The sequence below is a fragment of the Schistocerca serialis genome, chromosome 8 (genome assembly GCF_023864345.2).
Source record: "Schistocerca serialis cubense isolate TAMUIC-IGC-003099 chromosome 8, iqSchSeri2.2, whole genome shotgun sequence".
Lineage (NCBI taxonomy): Eukaryota > Metazoa > Arthropoda > Insecta > Orthoptera > Acrididae > Schistocerca > Schistocerca serialis.
In genome coordinates this window covers 503,880,787-503,896,470 of record NC_064645.1, presented here as the reverse complement: position 1 = coordinate 503,896,470, position 15,684 = coordinate 503,880,787, and positions in this window count along the sequence as shown.

Here is a 15,684-nt window from a genome sequence, read left to right as displayed (position 1 = left end):
GTATTCACCACCATTCTTCTGCGGATTTCTCACTGTTTCTCTTTTCAAACTGCTGATAAACTTGAAGAAAATCTCCCGGTTTTCCAGCTGAGTGGTAGTGCTGAGATGTCACGACGTTTCGGCGACTATCATACACATCATCTTCAGTCCAAAATATACTGAATTTGACACTCCTTGAAACGATGTAGTACCTCAAGACTGCCACCTGGCTTGCAGCCGAAGAACTGTTCATGAGTAGTATTTTCTGGGACAGGCGTACATTCACAGATGCACATCACCTGTTTCCACCTCGCTGTATATGCAATGCCAAACAAAATTAATACATTTTATTCGACTATTTTGCCTCTGGTTCATCTTTCTAAGCCCTAATGGTGGCTATCACTTTAAGATTTACACACTGGGACCCAAGTATCACTGCTCCTGAGCAACTGGTTAAGAGATCGTTTGATTGCATCCGAACTGCTAATCGACAACTTTTTGTTGTGAGCCGAGCAATTTCGTTTGCATTTCTGAACTTGTGGGAACTGTCGAAGTGTTAACCTTTTGTAGCCGCATTTGGTAGTTAAATATTTATATAATACTGCAGTTGCTTACCTCGGATGCTTGAATTTGGGAATATTTAATAAACTGTTGATGATTAAACGTGATGAGAGATTAGGCACGGACATGCCGTATTTTCATGATAATGCATCTGAACATAATTCACTATTCATGAGTTCATTGCTTGTTCTTGATGAGAAAAGGAAATATAAAAAACATATAATCGTCTGGAAGTGGTTATATTGCTGTTTTATTGTGTTTCTTACTCTGTACTTTGCTATCTCGCCATCTCCGGTCTACCAGTATACTTGTACTATCCTCGGTTCTGAAGAATTTTTTTGATTGTGATATCATGGTGTGGGTTCCTGTAGTCATGTCCTAGTTCATGAACCACGGCCAACGTATGAGTGGCCAAGTAAGTGGTCCCGACAGTCGGGATACCAGTTACTTTGGAATAAGGCTGGGCATCTCGGACATGTTCTGAGTCGTGGTCACCTTTGTGCTCATACGGCAAAGACTACCAAATCCACCGGTTAGTCCCTCAGCCGTTAGGGGTAAAACCCAATGGGACTCGGGGCAAGTAAGGCTAGCAACCTGCTTCCCTGGTACTTTAAATATGATGCTGGCAACAATCAGAGCAAAATGCCTCGGACCTTTGGAGGTGACGGAGTCCCACCTCTAACTGACAAACCAGGGACTCCAAAGATACGACTTGGCAAACAAATGGTAATGAGATGAGGAGCTATTAATATCAATGGGGGCTACTCTGGGAAGAAGGTAGAGCTGGCAGAGGCTGCAAGTAAGATGGGGCTGGACGTTTTAGCTGTTAGTGACATTCGGGTATGGGGTGAGAAAGAAGAGGAAGTGGGAGAATACGAGGTGTACCAGTCAGGAGTCAAAGCAGGAATAGCACAATGGGGTGTAGGGCTTTACATCAGGAAAGAAATGGAACCCAGCGTAGTTGCAATAAGGTATGTGAACGAACGACTGATGTGGATAGATTTGACAGTGTCTAGCAAGAAAATTAGGATTGTGTCAGTATATTCGCATTGTGAAGGGACAGATGAAGATAAGATGGGTAGTTTTTATGAGGCACTCAGTGATGTAGTTGTTAGAGTAAAGGACAAGGACAGTGTTCTACTCATGGGTGATTTTAACGCCAGGATTGGAAATCGAACAGAAGGGTATGAAAAGGTTATGGGTAAATTTGGAGAGGATATGGAGGCCAACAGGAACGGGAAACAACTCTTGGATTTCTGTGCCAGTATGGGCTTAGTAATCACAAACTCCTTTTTTAAACATAAGAACATTCACCGGTGTACTTGGGAAGGCAGGGGAACCAGATCTGTCATTGACTATATAATAACAGATCAGGAATTCAGGAAGGCTGTAAGGGACACACGTGTATTCAGGGGATTCTTTGATGACACTGATCATTATTTAATCTGCAGTGAAATTGGGATTGTGAGGCCGAAAGTGCAGGAGGTCAGGTCCATTTGTAGGAGGATAAGAGTGGAGAAACTTCAGGATAAGGAAATCAGGCACAAGTACATAACAGCGATCTCAGAAAGGTACCAGTTAGTTGAATGTAGTCAATTACAGTCACTGGAAAAGGAATGGACAAGGTACAGGGACACAGTACTAGAAGTGGCTAAAGAATGTCTTGGAACAGTAGTGTGTAAAAGTAGGATGAAGCAAACAGCTTGGTCGAATGATACAGTCAAGGCAGCCTGTAAAAGGAAAAAGAAGGCGTATCAAAAATGGCTACAAACCAGAACCCAGGTAGACAGAGAAAGTTATGTTGAAGAAAGAAACAAAGCCAAAAAGATAATTGCAGCATCCAAGAAGAAATCGTGGGAAGACTTTGGAAACAGGTTGGAGACTACGGGTCAAGCTGCTGGAAAACCATTCTGGAGTGTAATTAGCAGTCTTCGAAAGGGAGGTAAGAAGGAAATGACAAGTATTTTGGACAGGTCAGGAAAACTGCTGGTTAATCCTGTGGATGCCTTGGGCAGATGGAGGGAATATTTTGAAGAGTTGCTCAATGTAGGTGAAAATGCGATCAGTAATGTTTCAGATTTCGAGGTAGAATGGGATAGGAATGATGATGGAAATAGGATCACATTTGAGGAAGTGGAAAAAATGGTCAATAGATTGCAGTGCAATAAAGCAGCTGGGGTGGATGAAATTAAGTCGGAACTCATCAAATACAGTGGAATGTCAGGTCTTAAATGGCTACACAGGATAATTGAAATGGCCTGGGAGTCAGGACAGGTTCCATCAGACTGGAAAAAAGCAGTAATCACACCAATCTTTAAACATTGAAACAGAAAAGATTGTAACAACTATAGAGGTATCTCTTTAATCAGCGTTGTGGGTAAAATATTCTCAGGTATTGTTGAAAGGAAAGTGCGAGTATTAGTTGAGGACCAATTGGATGAAAATCAGTGTGGGTTTAGGCCTCTTAGAGGTTGTCAGGACCAGATCTTTAGCTTACGGCAAATAATGGAGAAGTGCTATGAGTGGAACAGGGAATTGTATCTATGCTTTATAGATCTAGAAAAGGCATATTACCGGGTTCCTAGGAGGAATTTATTGTCTGTTCTACAAGATTATAGAATAGGAGGCAAACTTTTGCAAGCAATTAAAGGTCTTTACATGGATAGTCAGGCAGCAGTTAGAGTTGACGGTAAATTGAGTTCATGGTTCAGAGTAGTTTCAGGGGTAAGACAAGGCTGCAACCTGTCTCCACTGTTTTTCATATTATTTATGGATCATATGTTGAAAACAATAGACTGGCTGGGTGAGATTAAGATATGTGAACACAAAATAAGCAGTCTTGCATATGCGGATGACTTAGTTGTGATGGCAGATTCGATTGAAAGTTTGCAAAGTAATATTTCAGAGCTAGATCAGAAATGTAAGGACTCTGGTATGAAGATTAGCATCTCCAAAATGAGAGTAATGTCAGTGGGAAAGAAATATAAACGGATTGAGTGCCAAATAGGAGGAACAAAGTTAGAACAGGTGGACGGTTTCAAGTACTTAGGATACACATTTTCACAGGATGGCAACATAGTGAAAGAACTGGAAGCGAGGTGTAGCAAAGCTAATGCAGTGAGTGCTCAGCTACGATCTACTTTCTTCTGCAAGAAGGAAGTCAGTACCAAGACTAAGTTATCTGTGCACCGTTCAATCTTTCGACCAACTTTGTTGTATGGGAGCGAAAGCTGGGTGGATTCAGGTTACCTTATCAACAAGGTTGAGGTTACGGATACGAAAGTAGCTAGGATGATTGCAGGTACTAGTAGATGGGAACAATGGCAGGAGGGTGTCCACAATGAGGAAATCAAAGAAAAACTGGGAATGAACTGTATAGATGTAGCAGTCGGGGCGAACAGGCTTAGATGGTGGGCTCATGTTACACGCATGGGAGAAGCAAGGTTACCCAAGAGACTCATGGATTCAGCAGTAGAGGGTAGGAGGAGTCGGGGCAGACCGAGGAGAAGGTACCTGGATTCGGTTAAGAATGATTTTGAAGTAATAGGTTTAACATCAGAAGAGGCACCAATGTTAGCACTGAATAGGGGATCATGGAGGAACTGTATAAGGGGGGCTATGCTCCAGACAGAACGCTGAAAGGCATAATCAGTCTTAAATGATGATGATGATGATGATGATGATATCATAAAGAGCCATTCCCACTAATAAAATTACAACAGTTTTAGAATTTGATTATAGTATTTATATTTCCCTCTACTGGCAAGCTTATGTTGTTATAGCACTTTCGAGTAGTATTAGCAAAAGGACAGACCGTAATTACACGAAACACTGACAATGGAACAAAGAACGAATAAACAGAAAGGAACAAAATTACAAGAAATTATGTTTATAACAGTACTCCGGATCATAAAAGCTTATTTGACGTGCATGAGCACAAGCAACCAAGATATCCAGTCACAAGCAGATGGCGGGCAAACATAAAGCTTACAAGTAGTCGTGAGTACAATCGATATAAAAACACTTTGAAAGGATAACCTGCCCAGTGCAAGTGAATTGTCATAATTTGCTTCGAACACTTTTCAATGGCGTAGCAACAATAACAGCTCAGTAACGAAAATTTAATAATAATTGCAGCTGGATGCGGAAAATGTTATTTTACAAATATTGTATGACTTTGGTACGTGTCTACAAAAGAAAGAAATTTCTTCTCACTGATAATATGATCAATAAATGAAGTGGGATGGACAGTGATTTTCGACTTTATCGCAGTCGTTCTAGCTTTTGATGGCACAGCCTAGTCCTCCCCTAACATTCTATGTAGACGTCGCTGGGCTAGTACTCGGAGGAGGACACCAGCGGCAGCAGTGTACAACAGCTCGGCAGTGGTTTTGTTACAGGCAGCCGAAAAAATCTCGAACGACCGATTTGAGGAAGATAAATAGCTGCCGCCGATACTGAAATATGGACGTGGATCATTCCCGGTAAACTTTCCGTGTCGCTGGGTTCTGCCCTGAAAGCCTCGAAAGTAATTTCTCATTCGTCAAGTCGGTCAGCCTTTATGGACTAGGAAAGCACTGTTGCATATTTTATTAAACCACTTCGAGAAAATTTTATGCAGCTACGAAGGCAATAATAACTACATTGCAAAAGCATTTCCTGACGAGAGCTTCACGATGTGGAGACAGCGTTATGAACTCCAAACGTTTGGTTCCAGAGGAAGTAGAATAATTTTGGCTCTGATAAGGAATTTCGGTAACCATACGCGCTATTAAGATAGCAAAATTGAAGTTTCTTATTGGTTTGTGGAATGTGTGTATGAACAGCTGCGAACTGTATGTGTGAACATGGGCACTTGGTACTGGGGTGAAAGGAATCACATCCACGAGATCTTGCCAAACAAGGAGGTGAGTTAGTTCTTCCCTGTCCCCTTGATTATAAGAGGGGGCTCTCGTTTTAATGTGGAACAAGCCAGTTTTGTGATAACATTGCAATTTCTCAGCGAAAAATATAGCAAAAAACTGACATTCTAGATGATTGGTTTAAGCAATAGTCTTTTTTTTACGTACAGTCATTGGCACTTAACTGTATTCAGTCTCTCGCTCTCTCTGTCTTTCTTAAACATACCCTTTCAGAAATGGATCTACGGAGTAAAATGAGGTGTCAAGCATACATGGCTGCAGTTTCTGTGTTAGCAAATTTGTTGTCTATTAAATTTCTTACATTACCAGCTAGATGGTCAAAGATTTTTATATCATATAGCGAACTATCTCTGTGCCACATTAGCGCTGGGTGCTGGATAGTGTAAGTCATTTCCCCTCGTAGTATTATGTTTTTCATTGTAATTGTTGTTTTAGGATTGTGATTCATTGCTCATTACAAACTTATAAGGGAATGAATTCACTGTAAGGCTGTATTCAGTGTGATCAACTAGTGAAAGAGTTGTCTGTTGAGTCCAGAAAGAGTTGTCTGTTAAGTCCAGAATGAACACCACATATTATTCTTATTAGTCGCTTCCGTACCACGAACACATATTTCCACAATGACTAGTGAATTATGACTATGATGCCGTATCGTATTGACAAATGGAAATAGGGAAAGTGAGCCAATATTTTGACATTTTTATTCCTAAATTCTAGTATTATCTACTACGCAGAATTTGTAGAGATTAGACTTTTAAAAATATCTGTAACATGTGACATTCACTTCAATATAACCTCGTAGTAACGTAATATATTCAGTTTCATTTATTGATTTACCCTCAGGAGGTATTTCTAATGGTACTAAAGAGCATGTGTTGTGTGTTATCTAAGTTAAGTGACAGTCCATTTGCAGAGAACCAGTAATTTTTTCACGATATTATTATTTACGTTTTCTGTGTTAAAGTTTCTACATATGGCTTGATTACAATACCTACACCATCATCAAAGATAACTGTTTCTACTTCTTGTATTAGGATCGCAGATCGTTTATACTAAACAAGAACCCAGTGTCGTTACCTGTGGTACACCTTTCGCGATTATTCCCTATTTTGATAACTCTGTTTTATTGTGTACACACTCTGGGTTTCTTAAAGCAGCTCTCTGCAAACTTTTAGTTAGAGAGGATGAAAACTAGTTACCAGCAAGATCTCCCATAATATTTGAGATCCTCTATGAGAATATCGCGAACTGCCCAGTCGAATGGTTTTGACAAATCGGAGAAAATACCAGTTACCAAAATCTAGTCGTCTACAACTTGTATACTCTGATGCGCGAATTGAAACATTGCATTTGAAATACATATTGAGAGAAGCATCTCATTCTGAGATTATTTGTGTTAGAGTGTTTAGGTTGCAACAAATAGCCGAAGATTTTTGAGACTGCGCCAGTGCTTGTAAAGGCTGTTGTTGTTGTTGTTGTGGTCTACAGTCCTGAGACTGGTTTGATGCAGCTCTCCATGATACTCTATCCTGTGCAAGCCTCTTCATCTCCCAGTAACTACTGCAACCTACATCCTTCTGAATTTGCTTAGTGTATTCCTCTCTTGGTCTCCCTATACGATTTATACCCTCCACGCTGCCCTCCAATACTAAATTGGTGATCCCTTGATGCCTCAGAAGATGTCCCACCAACCGATCCCTTCTTCTGGTCAAGTTGTGCCACAAACTCCTCTTCTCTCCAATTCTGTTCAATACCTCCTCATTAGTTATGTGATCTACCCATCTAATTTTCAGCGTTCTTCTGTAGCACCACATTTCGAAAGCTTCTTTTCTCTTCTTGTCCAAACTATTTATCGTCCATGTTTCACTTCCATACATGGCTACACTCCATACAAATACTTTCAGAAATGACTTCCTGACACTTAAATCTATATTCGATGTTAACAAATTTCTCTTCTTCAGAAACGCTATCCTTGCCATTGCCAGTCTACATTTTATATCTTCTCTACTTCGACCATCATCAGTTATTTTGCTCCCCAAATAGCAATACTCCTTTACTACTTTAAGTGTCTCATTTCCTAATCTAATTCCCTCAGCATCACCCGAGTTAACTCGACTACATTCCATTACGCTCGTTTTGCTTTTGTTGATGTTCATCTTATATCCTCCTTTCAAGACACTGTCCATTCCGTTCAGCTGCTCTTCCAAGTCCTTTGCTGTCTCTGACAGAATTACAATGTCATCAGCGAACCTCAAAGTTTTTATTTCTTCTCCATGGATTTTAATACCTACTCCGAATTTTTGTTTTGTTTCCTTTACTGCTTGCTCAATATACAGATTGAATAACATCGGGGAGAGGCTACAACCCTGTCTCACTCCCTTCCCAACCACTGCTTCCCTTTCCTGTCCCTCGACTGTTATAACTGTCATGTGGATTCTGTACAAATTGTAAATAGCCTTTCGCTCCCTATATTTTACCCATGCCACCTTTAGAATTTGAAAGAGAATATTCCAGTCAACATTGTCAAAAGCTTTTTCTAAGTCTACAAATGCTACAAACGTAGGTTTGCCTTTCCTTAATCCATCTTCTAAGATAAGTCGTAGGGTCAGTATTGCCTCACGTGTTCCAATATTTCTACGGAATCCAAACTGATCTTCCCCGAGGTCGGTTTCTACCAGTTTTTCCATTCGTCTGTAAAGAATTCGCGTTAGTATTTTGCATCCGTGACTTATTAAACTGATAGTTCGGTAATTTTCACATCTGTCAACACCTGCTTGTTAAGATTATGAAAGGAAAAATAGACGCTTCACCAAAGCAGCTAGTGGTATGGCAGTTATAGTGATAATCCATCACATGGCCTTTTTAACGGTGTGGATTGTGACATCCATACTGAAATAACGTAATATTGCAACTTAAACGTCTTAGAAATTTATATTTCGAATATAAAGTTTTGTTGTAATTCAGTTAATCTATTATTGTCACTCACAGTCACTTGGACGATTTCATAGAGTACTACAATAAGATTTCCCTCTAAAAACATGTACAACTATGAGGGGTGTTCAAAGGAAAGAGGGTACGAAACAGCATTTTCGATATAGATGAGGTGTTTATTGAAAAGTAATCACCAGAGGTCTGAGCACAACTATCCCACTGTTTCACGAGCCGAAGAATTCCGCTGTGACAGGAGCCAGTCCGCCACTGTGTCCTTCAGTTCATCGTCCGAGTTGAAGCGCTTCTCCATGAGATGTTTTTTTTAGCGAAACAAACACATGGAGGTCGAAGGGGGACGTATCCGGGATGTAGGGCAGTTGCTCAAGCTGCTACCACTTGAACTTGGCCTTTACGGTTTGTGTGACTTTGGAAACGTGTGAACGCGCGTTATCATCGAGCAGAATCACTCCCTCCTTGAGCATCTCCTTATGGGCTTGGGTACGTTACCGAGTGTCTCGCAGTATACGTCACAGTTAACAGTTTTTCCGTGATTGAAGAATTCGATGAGTATCGGACCTCGGACGTCGAAAAAGACTGTGAATATCACTTTGTCTGCTGAGGGCACAGCTTTGAAGTTTTTAAGGGGAAGGTGACGACGCATGCTTCGATTGCCTTCATGAATCACGTTATCCGAAAGCTGTATAAGCAAATTTCAGTCCGCAGCTCGTGGTCGTGCGGTAGCGTTCTCGCTTCCCATGCCCGGGTTCGATTCCCGGCGGGGTCAGGGATTTTCTCTGCCTCGTGATGACTGGGTGTTGTGTGATGTCCTTAGGTTAGTTAGGTTTAAGTAGTTCTAAGTTCTAGGGGACTGATGACCATAGATGTTAAGTCCCATTGTGCTCAGAGCCATTCTGCAAATTTCAAGTGGTTTGGTTGTTACGATGGTTCGTACCTTCTGATTTGAACATTCCTTAAACAGTACATTGAAAAAGAAGCGAAACTGAAATCTCAAAAAGAATGTGACTAATTGAAAACAGTATGAGTACCGTGAGTCTTGAGTATAAATGAATCATTTCTCCCGAATAGAAGTACTGAATGTCGTTAGTATATTCAGACTGTTTTATGCGAAACTTCTTTCTTTATTCGTGTCAGAGGTACATTACAATGAACACATATACAATACATACAAAGAAAACTATACAGTATTCGACCAGAATTGGGCAACTTTGATAGCATTGTGTGCTGCAGACGTTAAGTCCTTCATGCTACAGCTGGTTGGGCATGAGTTACATTTGAAGAGATGCCGGGTTGTCTACATTTCACTGCATTCGCACAGTGTTGTGTTGGCAGTTGGCAGTTGTAAGTCCCATTTGAGGAGATTATGCTCAATCTTGCGACTTCGGTCCATTGTCTGTTCAAGGACTTCCAGATGACCCACTTCTCCATGTGTCCAGGCGACAGGGATTCTTGTGGTGTCATCCAGTTTGACAGGTGTTGGCATCTTTCTTTCGACTTGGTGAGTCGGGTAGCCGCAGCTAATTCTTCTGAGGACTCTGAGATTGTTGGGAAACTCTTTCTGGACTTCAGTCTTGGCTTGGTAGGTTGATGTCAAAGGTGTGGGTATGAGGTCACTCACTGTATTTGATTTATGCCTCACGACGTTTGCGGCGACCACTGTTCTGATGTCACATGGAGCAATCGCAGTGAGACATTGAACTTTTCCCATGGGGGTTGTCCTTAGGCAGCCTGTAACAATCCTACAGCTGTCATTTAAGGCTACATCAACCTGCTTTGCATGTACTGAATTGTTCCACGCTGGGATAGCATACTCTCCTGCAGAATAGCATAAGGCAGAACTGCCGTTCTTAATGTTTGTGGATGTGTACCCCAGTTCGATCCCGCCAGTTCCCGAAGAAGGCAGTTTCTGGAGGATACTTTCTGCTTCAGCTTCAGACAATGTTCCTTGTAGGTGAGTGCACGGTTGAGAGTGACACCCAAATACCTGGGTTGGGAACAATATTCTAATGCAACTCCATGCCAGAATATTTCAAGTTTCCCGTCAGCTTTTTTATGTTTAAGACGGAATGAACCCACTTGCGTTTTATTGGGATTGGGTACGAGTTGATTCTTTTCATAGTAAGTACCAAGCTGTTGTAGACTGTGTGCAAGCATTAACTCTACATCTTCAAACCGATTGCCCCAGGCAGCAAGAGCAAGGGCATTACGAAACTGATAAGTTGTAATGTAATATGTTTATTATATGTAAGGTAAGGTGAAAAAAATGTGTATCGTCAGTCATAGCAAAAATTCGAGGAACTGTTCATCCACCCAAAAGTGAAAGATTTATTTTGCATACAGTTGGGACTCCGTAGGCGAACTTCTAACGTTGCTGCCTTCGGTGCTGGAGGAACCGTGCTTGATTTCTTGTGCTTCCTCAGACGTTTTTGGGATGGGGAAGTCTTCAAGGGGTTCTCGCAACCTCGTGAGGCCAAATGATGAGCTAATTGAATAAAGAAGCTGCAGCAGCATCAGGATGCATCCGCCGACAATAACGGCTGCAGGGATTGTCGACATGTTGGTCACGTGTCCCACGATCATAGATTACTCTTCCTACTGGCTTGTAGGCAGCAGTTGGCAGATCGGAACAGTACTAAGGCCTAATCTGTGAATGATTTTACGATTACATGTGGTACTTCCCTAACGACATGTGAATCTTCTGTTGTAAGCTAACTGCTTAGTTCATGTAGCTGTCGTGTAAAGACGCGTTTGATCTTATCGATGGTCCAATAGTGAAAAGAGACCTAACAATTTGTCCTCCTACACTGACGGAAAAAGAAGTTGCAGCACCAAGAAGGAGAGTGCGACATACAGGAAAGTTGGTAGGGGTGTTTCTACATCTCAAGGATGATGTCTGCTAGTAGCGCCACCATAAGGATGTAAATGAGGTTTACTTTAAATGCGCACTGTAACGGTCGTGAGCGTTAGTTGACTTTGAGACTGGACGTGGCGAGTTGATGTTAGTCAAGAACGCCATTATCAACACTCCATTCAGTTTCAATGAGAAGCTGGATGTTCCTTCTGCGACACTGCAGAAAGACTTGGCGGGAATGTAGCCACTGTACGTGATTTCTGGCAGCGGTGGTCACGAGATTGTATGGTCGCAAGAAGACTGGGCTTTGGAGGGCAGCGTAGTAGTGTGGAGGGAGAGGACCATCGTGTTCGTCTTACAGCTCCGGCACATCGCACTACATCTGCAGCAGCGATTTTAGCAGCAGTTGACACCGTAGTGACACAACGAAATGTAACAGATCGTTTATTTGAAGGACAGCTCCGCGCAAGACGCCCTTTAGTGTGCATTCCACTAACCCCAAACCGTGAGCATTTGTGACTTCAGTGGTGTCAAGCAGGAGCTCATTTCAGGGTGGGATTGAAGTCTGTTTTGCCTTCTGATGAAAGTGGTTCTGCCGCAGTTCCAGTCATGGCTGTGCAAGTGGGAGGTCATTTGAGGGTGGGATGTAGGTCTGTTGTGTTTTCTGATGAAAGTGGTTCTTCCGCGGTTCCAGTCATGGCTGTGCAAGCCGGAGCTCATTTGAGGGTGGGATGGAGGTCTGTTGCGTTTTCTGATTAAAGCAGTTCTGCCGCAGTTGCAGTCATGGCTGAGCAAGCCGGAGCTCATTTGAGGGTGGGATGGAGGTCTGTTGCGTTTTCTGATTAAAGCGGTTCTGCCGCGGTTGCAGTCATGGCTGTGCAAGCCGGAGCTCATTTGAGGGTGGGATGGAGGTCTGTTGTGTTTTCTGATGAAAGCAGTTCTGCTGCGGTTGTAGTCCTGGCTGCGCAAGCTGGAGCTCATTTGAGGGTGGGATGGAGGTCTGTTGTGTTTTCTGATGAAAGCGGTTCTTCTGTGGTTCCAGTCATGGCTGTGCAAGCCGGAGCTCATTTGAGGGTGGGATGGAGGTCTGTTGCGTTTTCTGATTAAAGCAGTTCTGCCACAGTTGCAGTCATGGCTGTGCAAGCCAGAGCTCATTTGAGGGTGGGATGGAGGTCTGTTGTGTTTTCTGATGAAAGCGGTTCTTCTGCGGTTCCAGTCATGGCAGTGCAAGCTGGAGCTCATTTGAGGGTGGGATGGAGGTCTGTTGTGTTTTCTGATTAAAGCGGTTCTACCGCGGTTGTAGTCCTGGCTGTGCAAGCCGGAGCTCATTTGAGGGTGGGATGGAGATCTGTTGTGTTTTCTGATGAAAGCGGTTCTGCCACAGTTCCAATCATGGCTGTGCGTTCGTTAGCAGGAGGCCAGCTGAGAGTCGCCAACCAACCGGTCTGCATGCTGGATACCCGTGAACTTATACTTGTGGCTGCAGTTTCATATGACAGCATGAACACTTTCGTTGTTATCCCACGCACCCTGACTGCAATTCTGTATGTCAATCTGGCGATTCAACCTTTTCATCTTTCTATGATATCATGGAATTCATTCCCCATTAGCACATCTCTTACCATCCTCTACTTTCTCCAAGTCATTATTTTTCTCATTTTCCTTCCCTTCTCGGTTATACAGACAACCTCTTCATTTCTTATAAGTCGTCCTAATTTTGAAAATCCTTATGTAGTAGCACTTCTCAAACATTCCAAATATCTTCTGTCTAATTTTATCATTGTCTGTACTTCACTTTGAAATGTTCCATTAATCCACACAGATGTGTTTAGAACTGTTTTCCATACGTTTATGCCTACGTTCGATAACAGTCCGTCGTCGTTTAATTTCGTCTACTACATGATTCCTAGATTCGATATTAACTTTGTTGTTAACTTCATACATCGCTCTCTGACTGATTTTCAATCTATACTCTGTGCTTAGCGGACATTCTCTCCATTCGGCAGCTGCATTGAAAGAGGATGGCAATGACATCAACGGATATTATCGTTGATACTCTTTCAACCTGAATTGTAATCCTAATTCTGGATCTGCCTTTCAGTTATTTCACTGCTTGATCAATAGACATTTCGAACGTTAGGGCAGAAACATTTTATCAGTATCTCATATTTAACACTACCAGCCATAAACAAATTGGCAATCGCCGATAATGTTAAACTTCTGTGAAGGGCTTTAGCCTGACAGTGGCTGTACCCAATGACAAGAAATCAGACTGTAACTTCGTAATCGCAAAGTATGTGAAATAATAGCAACAGCAAAGCAAACAGGTTTTGAATTGACGCTCTGCTAATACGAAAGTAAACTGTAATTGTATATACATGTAGTCGCCAGCCTAATTAAGCCATGCGATATCAAGTTTTATGGCAAATTGGAAATAAACTTCACCTAAGAAAACTAATCTCACTTTATACCATAACCGATCGCTTCTAATGCAGTTACTCTCGATATTATACAGTGGCATTCCCTAGCAAACAATGCAAGAGCTAATCCTTATGCAGAACGTAGAATAGCCATTAAATGCAGCAGTACACACTGTCTCACAATAACACTTGTTATTCGCAAAAACTACTATGCAGTGTAATGATCAAATGCAGAAGGACATATGAACCTACTAACAAAGTCTGGCAACAGCATGAACTACTATTATTTTACTTAACTATCACAAAAAATCAGGATTATGAAACAGTACTGATTACTATGGGCTTCAGAAATTTGCGCATCACGTTACTCTATACAAATGGGCAGCACAGATGTTATTTATAGGAAAATTTTTGGTGCAGAATAAATTATTGTACTGGCTGCTGCACTTGCTCAGGAAGAGCCTTTACTTTTATTCATCACATAATTTAAGTAGCTTATAGGGTCCCTTAAACTGGTATCATCTGAAGAATCACAAAAAAATTCAAATGTGTATGAAATCTTATGGGACTTAACTGCTAAGGTCATCAGTCCCTAAGCTTACACACTACTTAACCTAAATTATCCTAAGGACAAACACACACACCCATGACCGAGGGAGGACTCGAACCTCCGCCGGGACTAGCAGCGCAGTCCTTGACTGCTGCGCCCGAGACCGCTCGGCTAATCCCGCGCGCCCGAATCACAATCAGTTGTAAATAGCAACACACAAAATTAAGGAAATGGCAAATACCGTTAGCAATAACTATAAGTATAATGAATAATGCAAAATTACTTCAATAGTTAACAAAGGACTAATCAACTAGTCTCTCATTGGACTCACGGTCAAATTGGCTTTGTAAGTGACTCAAAAATCTGCAAAACCACTTTAAAACAACATATACACCGAAACAAACAATTAAAAGTTTACAAACCTGTACAAAATTTAAATAATACTGCCATGTAACTTTTACTTACAGACATCTCACAGGCCTCTTTATACTTTTATCACTGATTATTATAGTGGCAGCTTCTTGTTTAACGAAAAGCTGTCTTTACGAACACACTTTCGGAAACTTTAAGATGAAAAAATATGTGGATTAAATCATTTACTACTGAACAGAAAGCTAATCAAACCTCATACTTCAAACAGTTAACAGAACTGCAAGATGTTTTACTGCCAAAATTGTCAGTGTCAGTTTAATAAAAACAGAATACTCGGATTTAATTGACTTGGAAAGCATTCTGTCTAGGAATGTAACTGGTGATAATCACGTGTGTGCACATGTAAGTTATGAGTTCCACGAAAAATTATTATTCAATACCCCATAATACCTGGTTCATTGGATGTACATATTTAGATAACAGTTCTGCTGAAGGTGGTGGCACTTATGGCAAATTACTGCGGCTATAAAACCATGGTTCTTGATGTTAGCCGTGCCCTGATATAATTCTCCTTGGTGTCATAAATGTAACCAAACATGTTCAATAATGATACCATGGCCAATAGGCCACTTAACCTTCCATCCGAGGCTAATTCAAATGCTCGCAAGCTCTTCTTGCTTCAATTTATACATTCAAATTAACCACAGTACCGTACTAAGGCTGCCCATACCACTCACCACCCTAGCCACAACTCGACTATACCACTCACCACAAAGGAATCACGCCTTGCGATCTACGTCCACCTTCTCCAGTCCCACCAAAATACTTCAGCAGCAGCAGGGCTTTGCTACAGGTTTTATATTTAGCTTTCCTTCCTGTGGACCCGTAAAATATACATAGATTTTACAAATTATTACGTTCATGTAGAATTACATATAAAACCAGAGGTACAGTCACATAATAATTTCTTAAAACGCCGAAATAATTAACATAATTATTACGTATATACACAAAGATCTTGATTATTGAGATACTGTGCAGATACACTAGTGTGCAATGTCAGCAGAGAACTTAAACAAA